This window comes from Ornithorhynchus anatinus, chromosome 19 (genome assembly GCF_004115215.2).
Source record: "Ornithorhynchus anatinus isolate Pmale09 chromosome 19, mOrnAna1.pri.v4, whole genome shotgun sequence".
NCBI classification, from domain to species: Eukaryota; Metazoa; Chordata; class Mammalia; order Monotremata; family Ornithorhynchidae; genus Ornithorhynchus; species Ornithorhynchus anatinus.
The window spans coordinates 34959840-34979169 of NC_041746.1; positions in this window are offsets into that span (position 1 = coordinate 34959840).

Below are 19330 nucleotides of genomic sequence, written 5' to 3' on the forward strand. Positions count from 1 at the left end.
AGTGGCTGAGCTGTGCTGCCGGTGGTCACTGGGCAGAATGACCCCCGTACTCCAGAATGACCCCCGTACTCCCTCCCCACCCCACACCCAGCCCCTGTCGTCCTGCAGGAGTGTGAGGTGGGGAAGCCAGAGGGAAGAAGTGGACATTGAGTAGGGAAGCTCTGTTGCATAATCCCAGGTTGAGCTGGACTGGTGGAGAGTGAAGCCCCCTCCCGGGAGAATGGTTGTGAAGAATGATGGGTATGAAGGAAGAAATGCAGCCAGGCAGGCAGGAGTGGGAGTGCAGGCCTGAAACCAGGCAGGAAACCAAGAGTCTGCTGCCCTGGAAAGGGTGGCAGCCTCTGGACCCAGGGACACGAGGGCGATCTAGAATATTATTGATCCATTGATGGACCTGCCCTGAACAGGCATGGGCTGGAGGAAAATAAAGCACTTCTCAGATGATAATAATGATAATAAGAATAATAATAGTGGCATTAAGCCACATTTTGACTGTGGTGGTGACTGCTGAGCTTTGGGTTAGTTCTGTGCCTTCTGATTGCCCACCATCCCTGGCTCTGGATCTTGGGACTGGGCCAGCAAAGAACTTTGTTGTTTCTTATAGCCACCAATGGAACTGGCGGTTAGAAGTGTCTGCTTGAGTTTCCCTGGAATTTAATATATCGTGACTTTATGTGCTCATGTTTTATTTGCTTAACAGAATAATAATTGTGGCATTTAAGTGCTTACTACGTGTCAACACTGTATTAAGCACTCGGGTAGATACAAGACAATCAGATTGGACACAGTACCTGTCCCATGTGGGGCTTATAGTCTGAGGAAGAGGGAGAACAGATATTTAGCCCCTATTTTACAGAAAAGAAAACTGATACTGCAAGTTTCTTGTGGGCAGGGAATATGTCTACCAACTCTGTTGTGGTATACTCTCCCAAGCACTTACAGAGTGCTCTGCACACAGTAAGTGCTCAATAAATATTATTGATTGATTGAAACACAGAGAAGCTAAGTGACTTGCCCAAGGTCACACAACAGGCAAGCAATGATATTAGGATTAGAACCCAGCTCTACTGACACTCAGGCCTATGCTCTCTCTTTCTACTAGGCCCACTGCTCCTCTCACTCATTCTCTCTCTCTCTCACTCTCATTACATATAGATACAGTATTGATACATAGAGATTCATTTTTGTTTCTCTTCTGGCAAAAGTTACCATTGTTCAATTAAGCATCTGGAGCCCACACATCTTAGAAAATTTTTGACTCTCCTGCTCACTTTACTCCTGGACTCTTTGTTAGTTACAAACCAGCTTGGACTTCATTCTCACTTTTCCTTGGGATGTATCCGGGCTTTTGGAAACAACTCTGCCATTCAGAAAATCCAGGGTATCCCGAAAAGTTTTTATTTTTCAAGGCTGCAGTAGTTTCCTGCGGAAAGTATTTGAATTTGAGAAGTCTTTGCCTCTGTTGCATTCTTTGGCTTTTGGTGGTATTTAGCGTTTTCTTTGCTATTTTCCCAATTCTGAGTGGGCTGAGGGCCTCCCCCTAGTTTTACTTTTAAAGAAGCAGAAACTCTAACTCAATATGCAGCTCCTGTCACCTTCAGCCACCAGCCTGGGATGGTGCTAGGGGAGGAAGCCAGTTGAACAGGGAAAAGATGATCTTTGGCATCTCCTGCAACAACCTGAGCAAGACCTCAAAAGACTCTCCGTCATCTAGGCTGGTGTGGGAAATTAGGTTCTGGATGTGCCAGTTTCCAGGAGTTTTATATCTCTATGCTGAGAAGCTTTCCCAGAGAGAAGTAATGGAGTAGATGTTGCCAATAGAAACAGAAGCTTGCCCGGCCTCCATGTCCCCCAAGCATGAAGGCAAGGGCACTGGCGATTGGCTTCCCAGCTGGTACTTTGGAGGACGAAATAGTAATTCTAGCACCAATCAATCAGTGGTATTTATCGAGCATTTACTGTGTGCAGAGCACTGTACTGAGTGCTTGGGAAAATACGATAAAATAGAGCTGGTAGATATGATCCCTGCCCAAGAGGAGCTTCACAGTATATAGGGGGAGACAGACAATAGAATAGATTAGAGATAGGGGAAATAGTAGAATATAAAAATATTTACATTAGTATTGTGGGGGAAGGGTGAGTATTCAAGTGCTTAAAGAGTATGCCTGGGAAGGCCTCTTGGAGGAGATGTGATTTTAGGAGGGTTTTGAAGATGGGGTGAGTAGTGGACTGTTGGATATGAAATGAGAGGGAGTTCCAGGTTTAAAGTAGAATCTGGGCAAGGGGTCGGCTGCAGGAGAGAAGAGTCAGAGGTACAGAGAGCAGGTTGGTGTTAGAGGAGGGGAGTGTGCGGGCTGGGTTGTAGTAGGAAATCAGTGAGGTGAGGGAGCAAGGAGAGAACTGATTGAGTGCCTATAAGCCTATGGTGAGGAGTTTCTGTTTGAAATGGAGGTGGATAGGGAGGAAACCATTGGAGATTTTTGAGGAATTGGGAAATGTGGCCTAAACTGTTTTTTCAGAAAAATGATCTGGCAGCAGAATGAAGTGTGGGCTGGAGAGAAGCAGGATCCAGTGAGTGATGGCTGGCACCATATGATGCAGGAGTATCCTCCAGGAGTAACCTGGCACTGCTCAGCATGACCCCGTAAGGCCCTGTCCAAGCGGGTCCGAGTCGAGTCGAAGCAGCTCCCTGGGCTGTCACCACCCTCACTGTGCACCCGGTTGGGGTTCGCAGGACTGTCCGGCCAGGGCCGTCTGGCCCCCGCAGAGAGTCTTACCCTCTGAAGTGAGGCTGCCGGGTGCTGAGCTGAGTGGACCATTGGCCAATCGTGGTCCTACATCGCTTTGCTGAGGGGGAGGGCCATGGGGGCAGGAAAGAGCCTTGGATTCCAGGGCTCGATCTTCTAAGTTCTCCACTGAAGGCCTGTGCTGCTGTCCCAGTTGTTTCCCCTGTGCCCCTGCCAGCTGACATGAGATGGGGCAGCGCCAGAATCATGCTCCAGGTCAGGGTAGAGCAGGATGATGCCCGGAAGGGGGTGTGTGTGGTAGAACTGCCAGGGGATCAGCCATGGGCGAGCCCCAGGGTAAAGCTGGCGTGGCCTCTGGGCTGACCTAGCACCCCTCCTCCCCCGGCACATGTACCAGCATTGCCTGGCCAGGCAAAGAAGTTTCCAGAGAATGCCCATATGGCCGGCCTAAGGGGAGTAGGTGACCTGGGCCACAGGCCTCCTCCCCCCGCACAGAGTTCCTCTTCCTCAGCAGCCCTGGGAGACCTGTGGCTCTCCAGAGGAACTTGGGCTGCCAGGCTCAGAGAGTAGTGGCTAAGTTTCAAGGCATTTGGTTAGGTTGACAGTACCCTGGTCTATGAGGCAGGAGCCAGGAACTCTGGGTTCTAATCCCTGGCACTGAATCCCGCCTCCGTACTGTGCTTCTTCAGCCCATCTAGACAAAGGACATGGTGAGATCACAGTCTCCCCCCGCCTCGCAAGGAGGGTGAGCAGACAAATAAGATAACAGATGTGAAGGTGATTCTATCTCTTGGGCATAAATGCAGTCTCCAGATCCGGTATTGTTGCTAATCTCTTTTCCACTGTTGTCTATCGATGAGGAGGCATGAGGTTGGTGTTGACCTAAGCTGCTGCAGAGAAATCTATTCCTTGCCCCACACTGGCCAATGGTAAGAGGAGCAGTGGACCCCATTCACAACATGTTCTCATGCCCAGATCCATGGTCCAGGCCGGGCCCCCCTCCAAATTTCTACCCCCTAGCCGGCGGAAGGTCACTTCTGGGGCAGTGTAAGGAATGGATTGATACTCAAAGGATTTAGTAAACCCAATTGGAAATATATAGCTCAGTCTTGCAACTGATCTTCTGCCTGGCATCTCCCATTCCACTGTGTCCTGACAGAGGAGAGGAGGGGAAGGGATGTTCCACACAAGGGAGAGGGGGGAATGATAATAATTAGGATATTTAAATGCTATGTGCTTAGTACTGGGATAGATACAAGATAATGATGAGATTGGACAGTGACCTACATGTGGCTTTCAGTCTCAGGGAAGGGGAAAGGGAGTAGTGACCACTGCATTAAAAAGAAAAGGTAGGGTGGATATGGGTGCTGGACCAGTCTGGTGAGGATATAAGGTACCGTGGGGGTGGGGGTGAGTTCGTGGGGGCAGGAAGGGTGAGGAAAGCTGCACCAGTGGTTCAGAGTCAGGTGGGGCAAGGAGGAGGCAAGCAGAGATAGGGATAGGGCAGTGAAGATTGACAGAAAGATTCAGAGAAGCAGCGTGGCTCAGTGGAAAGAGCATGGGCTTTGGAGTCAGAGGTCATGAGTTCGATCCCAGCTCTGCCACTTGTCAGCTGTGTGACTGTGGGCAAGTCACTTAACTTCTCTGGGCCTCAGTTACCTCATCTGTAAAATGGGGATTAAGACTGATTCCCCTATGTCCACCCCAGCGCTTAGAACAGTGTTCTGCACATAGTAAGCGCTTAACAAATACCAACATTATTATCTGCCAAGGCAGCAACTGAGCACAAATCACCCCATCAGAAAGTGAATTGTGCCGGGCTGCTGTGGAACCTAGCATTGCGTCTGGCTTATTAAAATATTGTAGCCCCTGAACTAGGGGAGACACGGGAGAGAAAGGAAAGCCCAGGGACTGGCAAACTTCTTTTGAATTTGGTGTTTTTCTGTCTTAAATTCTGCCTGGCAGTCAGAAACTAAGACACTTCTAGTGAGGTGCGACCCCTAGTGGCTTGTCGCCTACCTGTGGCACGATCCAATGGAGGGGAAAACACGAAGACTGAAATCCGGGTTGGGATAGGACTCCTCTCGAAAAGACTGGACGGGTGTGACGGGGTTAGGCAGCCGAGAGTGGGGAGTGGGCCCAGAAGGGTTACAGGATTGCATCTTGCCAAGATCCCAGGTTTGTTTTCCCAGCTGTTACCGTCACATTTGGTAGGTTGGAACGCAGTGTGGCCTAATGGAAAGAGCACAGGCCTGGAAGTCGGAGGATTCATTCATTCATTCAATCAATCGTATTTATTGAGGGCTTACTGTGTGCAGAGCACTGCACTAAGCGCTTGGAAGGTACAATTCGGCAACAGAGACAATCCCTAACCAACAAGGGGCTCACAGTCTAGAAATGGGAGATAGATAAAACAAGTAGATAGGCTTCAATACCATCAAAATAGATAAATAGGACCATAGATAAATGCGCATCATCAATAAAATAAATAGAGCAATAAATATGTACAAATATGGGGAGGGGAAGGGGGTAGAGCAGGGGGAGGGAGTAGGGGCAATGGGGAGGGGAGGAGGAGCAGGGGGAAAGGGAGGGCTCAGTCTGGGAAGGCCTCCTGGAGGAGGTGAGCTCTCAGTAGGGCTTTGAAGAGGGGAAGGGAGTTAGTTTGGCGGAGGTGAGTAGGGAGGGCATTCCAGGTCAGAGGTAGGATTTAGTTTCTAATCCCCACCCTGACACATGTCCACTGTGTGACTTTGAGCAAATCACTTAACACATCTGTTTCTCAGTTACCTCACTGGTAAAATGGGGCTCGAGACTGTGAGCCCCATGTGGGACAGGGACTGTGTCCAACCTGATTACCTTGTATATAATTCAGTGCTTAGAACAGTGCTTGGCACATAGTAAGCACTTAACAAATAGAACAAGTAGAGAAGCAGCGTGGCTCTGTGGAAAGAGCATGGGCTTTGGAGTCAGGGCTCATGAGTTCGAATCCCAGCTCTGCCACTTGTCGGCTGTGTGACTGTGGGCAAGTCACTTAACTTCTCTGTGCCTCAGTTCCCTCATCTGTAAAATGGGGATTAAGACTGTGAGCCCCACGTGGGACAACCTGATTCCCCTATGTCTACCCCAGCGCTTAGAACAGTGCTCGGCACATAGTAAGCGCTTAACAAATACCAACATTAAGTATTATGATGATGATGATTATTATTAGGTTTGATGAGCTGATGAAAGTGACCACCTTTCTAAGGCTTCAGCAGGGCCCCTGTGGGGCAGGACCAAGAGCAAAGGTCCAAGAACAGGTGCCAAGCAGCAGGAAAAGGAGAGGCTGACAGAAAAACCTGAGCCACCGGTACAAAGGGAAGAGGTCAAGACCCTGACGTCTCTGGCAGGGGATGGCCAACCACAGCAGTGGTGGATTGTTGTGGGAAGGGAATATCACTGTTTATTGTTGTATTGTACTTTCCCAAAGACTTAGTACAATGCTCTACACACAGTAAGTGCTCAATAAATACGAATGAATGAATGAGGAAATAGGGGAGGCGACTGATGCTGCCATCATCATGCTCATCTGGGCTGCCGCCACTGAGGTTGGCTGCCCCTGGAGTTATCTGGCACCTGTGGGGCTGTGAGGCTGCTGCGCCGGTGAGTGTGGCAGTGGCGGAGGGGCCTGGGAAGGTGGTGGGCGAGGGCAGCCTTAGGTGCCTACCTACATCCCTGTTGGCCATTGCTGTGGCCCGCTGCCTCAGGGCCCCCATAGTGCTGTTTGCTGCCCTCCCAGCCATCCCCCACTCATCCCGGCCTAGAGTGGCCCCTGGAGGATTGGTTGCATGGGGGATGGAGATTTGTGTGTTGCGAGCCCTCTTAACCAGGACCTTTCTGGACTAGAGCCTCAGTGACATATAGTAGAGTTCAGACCCCACCTCTGATCACCAAGGTTACCATGGAAAGTTTTTTACTTAGTTTTACCAGCGTGCAAGGGAGTGACACATACACACACTCCATCACGGGTGGGACAGGTGCTGGAGCTCAGTAAGACTTGCCGATTGGGGACCTTCTTTGAGCCTTACAAACAGAGCAATAGCTGGACATTTCAAGAGACTGTGGCCAGTGGCATTCTCCTCCTTGGGTGCAGATTTTTAGTCCTGTTGGTTTCCACTGCCCCTCCCACCTGTCCATCTGCTATTTAAAATAGAGCCAAGCCAGCAGGTCTGGCTATTTCATAAACAGTTTGGCGTGGGTCTGGGCATAGTTTTTCTTCCCATATTTAAACCTACATCAGAGAGGAACAGTTTTGATCTTAATTAAGGAAAAGCATTGGTGGATCTTTTGTTGATGCCAATTATGTATTTTTTAACTCTTCCTTTCTAACCTCATCTTGCTGATGCAATGCTTAGCCCTTGCTTACCTTATAAATGTGATTATTCAGAAATGAAGGTGCTGTCTGCTTTTTAGGGTCCAGTGGCATAGTCCAGATGTTGCCAAAAGTTTTAATGGGAACCAAAGGGTGAGAGTAACTTCAGTCCTTGCTATTTCCCACCCATCACCTTCCATCTTAAGTGTGGGAATGTGGCCCCAGCAGCCACATGCCCTCACTCGGGAGTGAAGGAGAATCATTTTGCTAGCCGTGGATTGTCTTTGCTTCCATTGTTCCTTCTTCCCCCTTGTCCTTCAGCCTCTCAAAAACCAGTTATTGGTACAAAAGCATGGGCTAGGGGAAAGAGCATGGGACTGGGACCCAGGAAAACTAAATTCTAGTCCCAGCTCTTCCACTGGCCTGCCATGGGACCTTGGGCAAGTCAGCCTCTCTGGGTGTCTCTTTCCTCATCTGTAAAATGAGGATAAGACACCTGCTCTTCCTCCCTCTTGGGCAGCGAGTCCCATGTGGGGTAGAGATCGGGTCTGATCTGATTCTCTTGTATCTGCCCCAGGATTTTTAGCACAGTTAATGCTGAATGACTACCATCCCTAACCAGGAAGGTGTCTTGGCTGTTGATTGTCCAAATCCAATGGCACTGAATCCCAGAGCTTGCTTCTCACGTAGGAGCTTCAGCCTCACTATCAGCCCCAACAGGGCCCACCGCTGCAGTCCAGCAGGGGCCTGGGATTCCAAGGGATAAACTCTCCGGTCTCAGGTGCAGCCTCCTGATGGATCGGATTGCTTTGAAGCAGTAACCAAGTATTCAAGTGTTGGGGCTAGTGTTCACTGTCTTTTTCTGTGGGCTTGTTTGGATCTTTGCTCAAATTTCCTCCACATGAGCCCTACCGCCATTCTTAGCCTGATTTTCGAAATGTGTACGCACTCCAGAAGAGGGATGGATGCATCCTGGCTGCAGGAGAAGAACCTCGTGAGAGCAGGGGTGCAGCCTGAGCTGCCCATAGGCCCTAGTGCCCGCAAGACCCGCCAAGGGAGCGGCACCCTCACCTCCTCACCCAGGGAACGGCCACATCCTGCCATGGATCCAGGGGTGGGAAGGGACCTCTGATGCTGCTTCCCAAACAAGCTAATTTCTGTGGTCTGACAGCTGACCTGCTTCACCCTCCTCTCCTGCCCCCCACCTCGCGCCCCCCTCCCCCCAACCCTGCTCCTTCTCCTGCCGTCCTCTTCACTCTTTCCAAGCACAGGTTCACCTTTGGACATGGCTCCTGTTCAACAAGCACATCATCATCCTGGACAGGAAAGGTGAAAGAGGATGGGAAGGGACCTCTGATGCCACTTCCCAAATAAGTTCCTCTCTGTCCTTTGACTCGTCTCACACCTCTCTCTTGTCCCACCTCCTTCCTTCCCCCTCTTCGCAGGTGCTTAATACACAGTGAGCCTTCAGCAAGTAATATTGATTGAAGTTCAACAGCTGCCAAAGTGGCCCCGTTTCAGCAGGCTGGGCAGCGGGGGGGGGGGGAGTGGGCGGGGCTCCCTCTTCCCCGAGGAGCAGCAGAGCTGAGCGCTTTCAGGTCTTCAGGAAAAATGGTCTCGGAGTGAAATCGAGGTTTATTTGGTGTTTCTAAATTTAACTTTTTAAGTGAAGTGCACCGTGTGAGCGGCTCTCCTGCCTCTGCCCAGCAGCAGCCAGAGAAGCTGGAGCTGCGGCCCTCGTGGCAGTTGGAGCCTGGCTGGCTGGCTGACTGCTGAGTCAAGCTCTGGAGCCAAAGGAAAGTGTTACCCGTCTCTGACATCTGGTCGGCCGGGCTGCTGTTTGGACTCTTAAAAATTTTATTTTGCCGTTTAAACTGAGGGCTCAAATGTTTCTACTTTATGGTTTTATCACTTAGTTGCGTTCTTTTCCCTTTGTCTGAAGTTGCTAGCATTCCGTCTCCAATTTCCCATTTCTCTCCCCACCTACTGTAGTTGGTTGCTCTCTGACTTCACTTTGCACTATTCTGCAGCAGTAATAAAATCCCAACCCCGCCAAGCCACGCAGAGCTTATTGTTGCCAGTTCTCCTCTGGGTTCAAGATGGATTTTCAGCAGGGAGAAAGTGGTTGCTGAAACCAGATTTATTGCTGGCCTGTAATCTTACCTTTCCCCTTAGTCTTTTCAAAATCTGTGCCCAGACCCACTCCTATTCAATCACTCAATCAATCAATCCTATTTATTGAGTGCTTGCTGTGGGCAGAGCACTGTACTGACTGCTTGGGAGAGTACAATATAACAGAGTTGGTAGATACTCTAGCTCTAGCCCGTTAGACTGGCAGTGGTGATCATTGATCTGCCCTACTTCCTGCTTTATCCTTGTTTGTCCTCCTGCTTTCACTATCTGTAAGCAACTTTTGCTTTTCTTTTGTGCCCATTAAATTGCAAGTTCCCGGAGGTCAGGGAGGATGTTTCTTCTATCAATCACTAGTGTTGATTGAATGCCTACTATGTATTCAGCACATGAGAGGATATGTGGAATTACAGGACACGATCCCTGCCCTCAAGTGGAGTGGGAGAGACAGACACTAAAATTACAGTTAGGAGGAAGCAATAGAGTAGCTAAATATGTACATAAGTGCTTGGAAAGATGCTACAAGGCTTCATATTGCTCCCCCACCTCCCCTCCACCCCCCACCAGCTACTTCCTCCCCCCAACTCCCTAATATGCTTATTTTGAAACTCAACTCTGTTGCTTCCTTAGTCCTGTAACTATTTTAGTCTCCATCTCCCCTACTAGAATGTAAGCTCCTGGAGGGAAAGGATTGTCTCTGCTTATTCAACTGGACTCTTCCAAGAACTCAGTATGCTGCCCTGCACAGAGTAAGTGCTCGAGCACTCAGAGACCTCGAGCACCCGAGAGATTGGGCCTGAAAGAAAAGAGTTGGATATTCTCCCCTCCTCCCAGAGGTTTGTAGCCCCTTTCTTTTTCCCCTCCCCAAGACCAGAAGGACTCCCTGGAGCAGGCCTGTCAATGAGGCAGACTCAGGCCCCTGGGCCTGAGATCAGTCGAACACAGAGGCTCTGCAGGCCCCAGCAACAGGCAGGCTTCTGCTGATAGGCAAAGCACCCAAAGAAGTGCCTGCCAGTATTCCATATAAAGATTTTACGGAAGTACATGTTTCACTTCTGTAGACCATTCCACAAAGTGCCCATGAAGTGAGGTCACATAAGGGTCCTGCCCATTTGGTTGCCAGAAGACTACACCTTTCTCCTTTACCTGGCCTCAAGCTGTTGGGGCTGCTTGGGGCTCAGCTTTCAAACGCCCACAGACTTCAAACAGCCACCGACTCCTGCTCATGGGGCCGTGTGTGTGTGTGTGTGTGTGTGTGTGTGTGTGTGTGTGTGTGTGTGTGTGTGAGAGAGAGAGAGAGAGAGAGAGCATGACACTTTCTTTTTTGAGGCCTGCCTGGCCTGAAAGGAAAGGCTCACGCAGTCTAAACTGGCCCTAAATTGGTTGCGTTCTGCCGGGCAACAGACATGGCCACTCGGGCCAGCGGATTGGGAATGGAATTTCCCGCCAGGGCTTGCTCACTGCTAAACAAGGGAAACAACTGGTGCTTGCAGAGGCTGAAAATCCAGCACTGCTGAGACTAGGAGAAAGGATACCCGGGTGTTTTGAGACAACGGGATCTGATCCAAGAGTGGCTTTGGTCTCCTCAGAGACCTCAGAGGGAAGGAGAGCTTGGGAACGCTGTGGATGAATGGGCCGGTGGCCACTGGTCGGCATCGGTCAGCAACTGGCTTTGTCCGGGGGGTCTGCCTCGCCTGCCCCTCTCTCTTGGAGTGATATAGAATAGTCTTTGCTGGTCCCAGTGAGTTTTTGGGCAAGGGGGCTTCCCTCAAACCCTTCCATTCATCCGATTCTGGATCACACCGGGGAACTGGTCCAAGTCAATAAAGAGGTGGCCTTTATTGGTGGGGCTTGGGCATGAACAGGACGGTTTCATGCGTCAGCGTGGGAGAGTTGCCTTCACACAGCCTATTCATTCCCAGAGTCCAGGTGCTTCCTTTTACACTGCCTCAAAGGCTCCTGGCACCATATCCTCTACTGTCAGGGGCCTTGAGAAGAAGAAGCCTGGAACCAGGGGTGGGGGGTGGGGAGGAAAGAGACAGGTTTGAGCTCTTCTTTAACTAGCAGGAGGAAAATAAATCGGCGAGCGCCTAAAAGCCCGGATTAATGGTGCAGAGGGCCAATAAATACCCTCCATTATTCTGTCCCAGACTTTTAAAAATGAGATTAGCAAAAGCAGGCAGGACTTGGGCCAATACAGTGACTGCATCACTGCTCCGAGACACTGTCATATGGACAAAGGGAAGCTCGGCAATAAATGGAAGGAGCCCCTGCCCATCGCGGGCACTTTTGTACAGGAGAGCAGAGCTGGAAAAAGAAGACATGCAAGCCTGGAGTTGAAGAAAAGCCTGTTTGTTCCTTGCACGTTGGAGACATTGTGCAAGAATAGTTCATCCTTTTGTAAATATTGGCCCTGGACTGGTGCCAGGGTCACTGCTAGCTCAGGGTTATCAGTTGAGTAAGTGCAGGTTCTGTACAAGGTCCTGTACTATGGGTCCTAAACTGTCACTGACAAGCGATCTGAGGAATTCAGATGGCAGTTCCATGCTTCAGGCATTCTTAAAGTTCAGAAGAGTCAATTTTTTTTTCAAAAATTCCAAGACCAGGTGAGGCTCCATGAGCTTTGCTTAAGATTCACTCACTTCTGAGACCTCCACAGCTGTTCATCCCATGTGATAGAGGTGCCCATTGGTCATGCCAGAGCCTTTGGGTTAACCCTCCATGAGATTGCATGAGGTGGAGCCAGTCTGAGGTAACCAGACCTGCCTGAGGGACAGTCCCACTGGACCTCCAGATGCCCAGGAGTGTGGGGCCCCAGTGTCGCTTTGAGCCCCTGCTGTGCCTGCCGGTCCTGGGCAGGTGCAGAGTGGAATTGGAACAGTTTTCTGAAAGTGGAGCTCTTGCCTCTGGAGGTTGGTGGTCACCTTGTCCCCAAAGGCCCAGGCTTGGGGCTGGTTAGGAGCTCAAGAATGGGCCAGAGGGCCTCCACTTGGCCTGGGAGACTGACCCCAAGGTGGTTATTAACTGACCCTTTTGGATTGAGACCTGGCTTCTGCGTGGGTGGAAATCTGGAAGCAGCCCAGTCCAGTGGTCTGGGTGGCCCACATGTGTGGGGCCCAACATCCTTTCTCTTTTCCTTTTGGCCAAGCCAGACTCTGGCCTGCCAGGATTGGAGGGAGGTGGGTTACTCCCACATTGAGATTCCTGGGCTTATTCCTCCTCTATGCCCAACTGTTTTTCTCTGCTGTTCTTTGCTCTCCTCCCCCTGTTCTCTTAAAGGGCCCAATTGCTATCAACAGTCATGGGGAGGACAGGGTTTTGGTGAGAAGAAGAGAAGTTCTGTTTTGGACTTCTTAAGTTTGAGGTGATGGCTGGAAATACAAGTAGAGATGTTTTGAAGGCAGGAGGAAATGCGAGACTGCAGAGAGGGAGAGAGATCAGGGCTAGAGATGTAGATTTTGGAATCATCCATATAGATATGGTACTTGAAGCCATGGGAACTAATGAGTTCTCCAAGGGAATGGGAGTCAATGGAAAATAGAAGGGGACCCAGAACAATGAAGAGCGGACACATTTTCGGCTTTGTACATCTTCTGTTGGGTATGAAGATAGTTGCCCCTTTGTCACCACACTCCAGCAGTCTCCCAAAGGACCTTGTGATCCTTTCTTCGAAACTTCTGCACCCATCATTGTGACGTCAGACAGTGCATTGTTTTTTTCCTGTTTGACTCTGTCCAAGTAGCAGAATTGACTAACAGCGGCCTGCTCTGGGTTGTCCCTGGAAAAACTTGATCTTGGTTCGCTTTGGCCTTGGCTGTGCTAATGAGCGGCTCCACCTGGCGGAGGGTTTCCGGATTCCTGTTTTGAGCAAAGCATGGCACGACGGCCTCACCTGCCCCTGCTTTAGAAGGGGAAAGAGTTTGTAATCCTTAGATCCAGGGCAATGATGTGTCCTGCCTTGATGGGCTTTTGGGGGAAATGGGGCAAGGAACCTTGCCAAATAGATGGTCACCTGGCCATCCCATGTTAGAAGTCAAACCTTTTTTTGACTGATTCACCTCCTCTTCCACCCTGGCTCAAACCCCCACTCTTCTCCCGGCTAGACTACTGTGTCAGCCTTCTCACTGGCCTCCCTGTATTCAGCCTCTCCCCGCCCCAGCACAAACTAGGAGTTGTGTTCAGAGGCCTTTCCCCTCTAAGCCCTCATTTTAAAAAAAATTTATTTGTTAAGTGCTTAACTATGTGCCAAGCACTGTACTAAGCGCTGAGGTGGACACCAGCAGATCGGGTTGGACACAGTTCCTGTCCCATGTGGGGCTCACAGTCTCAATCCCCATTTTACAGATGAGATAACTGAGGCCCAGAGAAGTTAAGTGACTGGCCCAAAGTCACACAGCAGACAAGTGGCGGAGCCGGCATTAGAACCCATGACCTTTGACTCCCAAGCCCGGGCTCTTTCCACTGATTCCCACTGCTTCTCATTTCCTCTTCCCCACTCCCTTCTGTGTCGCCTTCACACTTGGATTGGCACCCTTTATTCACCCCTTCCACAGCCCCACAGCATTTTTGTACATATCCGTAATTTATTTATTGATATTAATGTCTGTATTCCCCCTATACCCTGATACGTCATACTCTCCCAACCACATAGTACAGTGCTCTGCACACAGAAAACGCTCAATAACTACTTTTGATTGTTCTTGCAAAACCCTCATTAGGGAAAACCCACATTGTGGTAGTCATCCATTTCAAAGCTGCACGCATGCACATAAATGCCTATATGTGTGCTAAGCACAAGTTTAGCATAGTGCTGTGCACACAGGAGACACTCACTAAACACCACTGGTTGACAGGCCGTTTCTTCCATCCCTAAGCTGTAGTGTATCCAGGAAGGGTTGCGTTGTCAGACAGGTGTTCCCTGCCATGGAAACTATAACTATGCCTCTGAGACCCTTGCGTTATTAACCCTTGCTACTCCCGCCTCTGAAACCCTTGCATCATTTTCCCTGGCATTAATTTGGCCCTTTTCCTCTCCTCATCTGTCGGAACGGAGAGAAGGCAAACCCTGAGGGAGAGTTCAGTGGACATGGTTTCCTCTGGTTATTCGGTCTCTTGCCACATTTGTGTATATCACGTGCTCATCCACAGGAGAAAGAAAATCTAAGCGGATCATCAAATTCCTTGCAGGGTGAGGCCTCACAGTTTATTTAACGAGCCGCTGATTGTGAAGGAAGTCCGCCGCCTAGGGGTGAGAACGTGTAATAACAGTTTGCAAAGGAGCTGACAGTACCTTTTCCGCTTTCCTTCTCTCAATAGTATTTATTGAGCGCTTTTCAGGTACTCACAGGGGGATTGTCATCCACCCACGGGGCCGAGAGGGCATCTAGTTAATTCCCCTGCATCGAGTTAGGGCCACCCCTTATAATCTGAATCACTGGAAGTCTCTGGGAATGTTTTCTGACTTGAAGCCACCCTGACAGGAGCTAGAAGAGCAGATGCAAAAGTTTAAGGCTTGATTGTGGCTTAACGAAGCTCAGAATGGCCAAAGGGATTGGAGAAAGTGAAATGTCACTTGAAACTCTGCTGTTGGGACAGGATTCTACGATTTGGATTAAATCGTGTTGATGAATTTAAATCAAGGAATGATTCTAGCAGTTCATCCTGGCCTCAGATTTATAGTGCGTTAAAAACATTAACTGGGCCAGCACTCAAATCTCTCTTTTATTTTTGGCCCCGGGGGGAGAACTGGAGCAGTCACTCTAAGTCTCTAGGGAGGCTCGAGGTCTGGTGCAACGGCTTCATTACATGGACCCAGGCTCACTTAGAAAGTTTTCATTGTAGTGCATTTTAATCATAGATTATGGGGATGGTTTGGGGAAAGAGGCTGTTGACCCAGGTGCTAGTAAAATATGGGCACTTAAAGAGATCAGTACCACGAACTGTACTGGTCTTTATGAAATTGTCATCTCAGATTTACCTATGGAAATGTTCTGGCTTCGGGGTATTTTCCTGCCACCCAGGCACCAGTCTGCTTTCCCAGTCCTGTCTCTGGGCTGCTGGTTTTTGCCCCTAGGGCATTATTTACCCTGGCATCAGACATTTTTATGCTCTCATCTCACACAAGAATTCAACTGTGGGATCCTACATGCCCTGCTCCTCCTGGCCCTATTTCTCCTCATTGCTTTTTATTATTGTTATTATTATTACCATTTTATTATGGTAATTGTTATCCTTATGGTATTTGTTAAGCACTTACTATGTGTCAAGCATAGACACAGAACAGCTGGACACAGTCTCTCTTCCACATGGGACTTTCAGAATAAATAGGAGGGAGTACAGGAGTACAGAGTACAGAATAAGTAGGAGGAAGAATGGAAACATTCTCATTTTATAGATGAGGAACAGAAAAGATAAGTGACTTGCTTAAGAACACACAGCAAGCAACCGGCAAAGCAGGTAGTAGTACTCAGGGTCCCTGACTCCTACGCCCGTGCTTTTTCCTCTAGATCACATTGCTGCCCATGAATTTGGTTAATGTGTACTTGATCTCACCCTGTTTTTCTTAAAAGCTTGAAAGAGAATGAAGACTTCAATCCAGCTGAGAGCGCGATATCAAGGTTTCCATATGCAATCCACAAACTGGTGGTTTTTTTTCAGCCTTTCCAGTCTCTACTGGAAGTACCTCTGAACCCCAATCTGGGGTGGGGGTGTGGGTAGGGGGCATGGTGTGGGAATTTGGGGGTATGTGGGCCAAAAAAGTAATTTCAATCAAGGTGATACCAAAAACTTCTACTTTTTTGTGATCAACTGCAATTTTTCCAAGTTCCCAGAAGGGAAATAATACCAGACAGGCACAGTATTTTGCAGACCATTCTTGTATATTCTTAAATGTCTGAGTGGATGCCCTTTTAAAGACAGAAAGTAGGATCATGAGTCAGGGAAACATTCAAAATAAAAGCTCTAGTTTGCATGGAAATACCTGGAAAATTCATTCCATTTAGGAAACATTCAAAGTTCAAGATAAAAAATGGAATGGCAGCATGTTCAGGTTTTAAATCTCTATCAGCCAATCGACATTATGTATTGAGCATCTGTGTGTGTGCAGAGCAGTAAACTGAGCTCTTGGGGAAGTACAATGGAGGGAGTAGATGCCATTCCTGACTTCAAGGAAGTTACAGTCTGGTGGGGAAGACAGACACTGAAATAGTTGATGGAAAGAAGAGAAAGGAAAAATGAGCATATGGATGAGGAAAAGCTTCAGTGGTATGTCCCTGGGTTTTATCTAGTAACAAATGGAAAGAGGCATTCAGAGTTGGTTTGGCCACAGCTCAAGTGGAGCTGAGGCCTGGTCCTTGGTCGGGCTGCCCCGATTTTTTTTCTGAGTCCCTACAGTCACTTGCTCCTTGTCACAGGCCCCCAGTGCGGGCCACCATCTCTGCATCTCTGAATGTGCTCGGCTGCGGGGCAAAACCAGAGACAGACACATTCACAAGCTGTCTTTGCCTTGCACTGAGTGCTGGCCCGTGATGTCATCAGTTCCTTTCTTCGTGTTTTCTGTTCTTAGTTACTTCAATTTCACTTAGCTTTCTGGAGATACATTTGTACACGTGTCTTTGGAGAGCAGTTTTTATGGATTCTGGTGGTTTCATTCGGTGTCCTCCACAGATCTCTCTAGACTGTTTTGCTCATTGTGGGCAGGGAACATATCTACCAACTCTGTTATACTCTCCTCTATGCTTATTATAGGGCTCTGCACACAGCACATGCTCAATAAATACCACCGATGGATTGAAATACAATTGCTGGTTTGGTTGATTGATCTCAAAAGTAAAGCCTGAGGTTTGGGGGTCCTCATTTTTCTGAACAGGAAAATCAATAGGTGCTTTTTTTCCTGCCTGATCGTGATATACACTGACCACTTGCAGGCGGTGTTTCTAGTTACGATTTCCCTATATCCTGTGATGGCATGACTAGGGTTGTTCAGTCAGCTTTGGCTGGTCCAACCTGGATTCCTGTGGCTCTTACATTTATTCTGGAAAATCTGGAACACTGTGGTTGGTGGGTAAGAACATAGGTGTGTTACTGTCGGGGGGCTGTTGGCTTTATTTGAGATTTGCTGTCTTTCTAAAGTGATTCCACCTCAGCTAACTGGTAGCCGCCAATTCATTGGTAAAAATTAAAAAACAAAGAAGCCCTCTTGCGAAAGGATGCTCATCTTGGTATTTGCGCTACCTTTCCCCGCCCCAGGAACGTGTCTCCTGCATCCAGAAAATGAGGGAGAAAAGCTATGATGCCCCACCAATCTCCCATTTTCGCACCGAGCCCAAGCTCGTACATCAACTATCCATTGTCCATGACCGGCAGTGTTCCCCTTTCCCTGGGAGTGGGCATCCCTCCATCAATTAGCTCCCGAGTTCGGTTTGCTAATGGACACGATGGTGAGCTACAGAACGTGAAGATTTTCCACTCGCTTTTCTGTTTGCGTTTCCGGCAGAAGGAGATTAACTTCAATAGGAACTCAGGGCCTCAGCTGGCGAGCAGTGCCAGGCGCAGGACAGACCTCTCGGCTCTTCGGGATCTCCCCCTCCCGCGGTGACAGAGGAAGGAGCTTGCGGACTCTAGCAACAGGAAGGGCTGTGCAGGCATTGGGTGGAGGGACCGACTTCTTCCCTTTGGTAGGTAGAAGTCGGCTGGTGAGATGGCCAATCCGGGGGGCTGTATCTAGGACAAATTCGGTCAGGAGAGCTATTTAAATCCAAGTAGATGATGTAAGCATGGAGAGCTGTCCTAACGAAGTAGGAGAGGGGAAAAAAAAAGGTTAGTAATGAGGGAAGAAGAAAGGCAAGTTCTGTCAGGTTAAATTATCTACGGTCCGGTGCATTGCATTCAGTCTGACAGGAGGCCGAGCCCGCATCCAAAATATTGCCACTTCAGTGCTGCCCCCTTCTGCCTGGGAAGGAAAATGGGGCAAAGGTGGGAGGTGGTAGGGGGTGGTGGGGAGTGGCGGTGGGGGGTGGGGGAGAAGAGGGAGGAGGGCAGAAGGAGGAAGGAATAGGAAAAGGATATCAGGAAATTGCAAGCATCACACTTTCTTGCCTTGTGAGAAATTTTTTTATTTTAAAATGAAATATTTCTAAAGAACAGAGGCCTGATAATTCACTTGAAGCACCAAGCTACTCTGGGTTACTCAAAATTAAGATTTTACAGGAAAATTGGGCTAAATACTGTCTGTCCATCGGCTTTGAAAAGGAGTCTAACACTTGTTTCTAGCTGGGTCTCTCTCTCTTTCCCCCCCTCCCTCTCTCCCTTCCTTCTCTGTCCTTTCTCTCTCCATCCCTGTCAAGAAAAGCTAGGGAGAGTAACAGCTGGAGATGGAGCATGAAGACAGAGGCGATCGTAGCACCAAAGAAACCGGAGCCATGGGAGAGAGATGGGAGTGGACAGAGGAAAGGGCAGTGATGGAAGAAAGGACAAAAAGAATCAGTCAGTGGTATTTATTGCTTACTCTGGGCAGAGTACTGTACCAAGTGTTTGGCAGAGTACAGTAGAGTAGGTGAACACTGTCCTTGCCTTCAAGATGCTCATGATATAGGGACCCTAAAGGAGAAGTTTGGGGGTATAGCAGAGCAGAATGAAAGGAAAATGACCAAAGAACTAATGCTGAAAGAACAAGATAGAAAAAATCAAAGAACTAAGTGAAATCATATTAGGAAAAGATGGGCAAAAAAGTCACTTTATAAATATCATTGGTTGATTCAGCTAATTCAGAAACACATTGGGGGGGGGCGGGTGGTAGGAGAGGGGTCCAGCAGGAAAGGAATGGAGAGGGAGAATGACAAAAGAGGAGAAAGAAGCAGAAAAGGGGAGGATGGGGAAATGAAGTGCCTAATAATGATTACTGGTAAGTACCAAGAGCACAAAGAGCAGAAAGTCGAGGAGTCAGGGGAATGGGATGTTGAAAGCAGAAGCTTCTGCTACAGGGTCAGTAGTCATTTCCAAAGGCTCTGAGAGGAAATCGAAATGCTCTACTGTTTTTTGAAACAGTTGTGTCAAGTTACTTTAGTTGTACACAGATAAGAGAAGACTTCCACCCTCCCTGCATTGC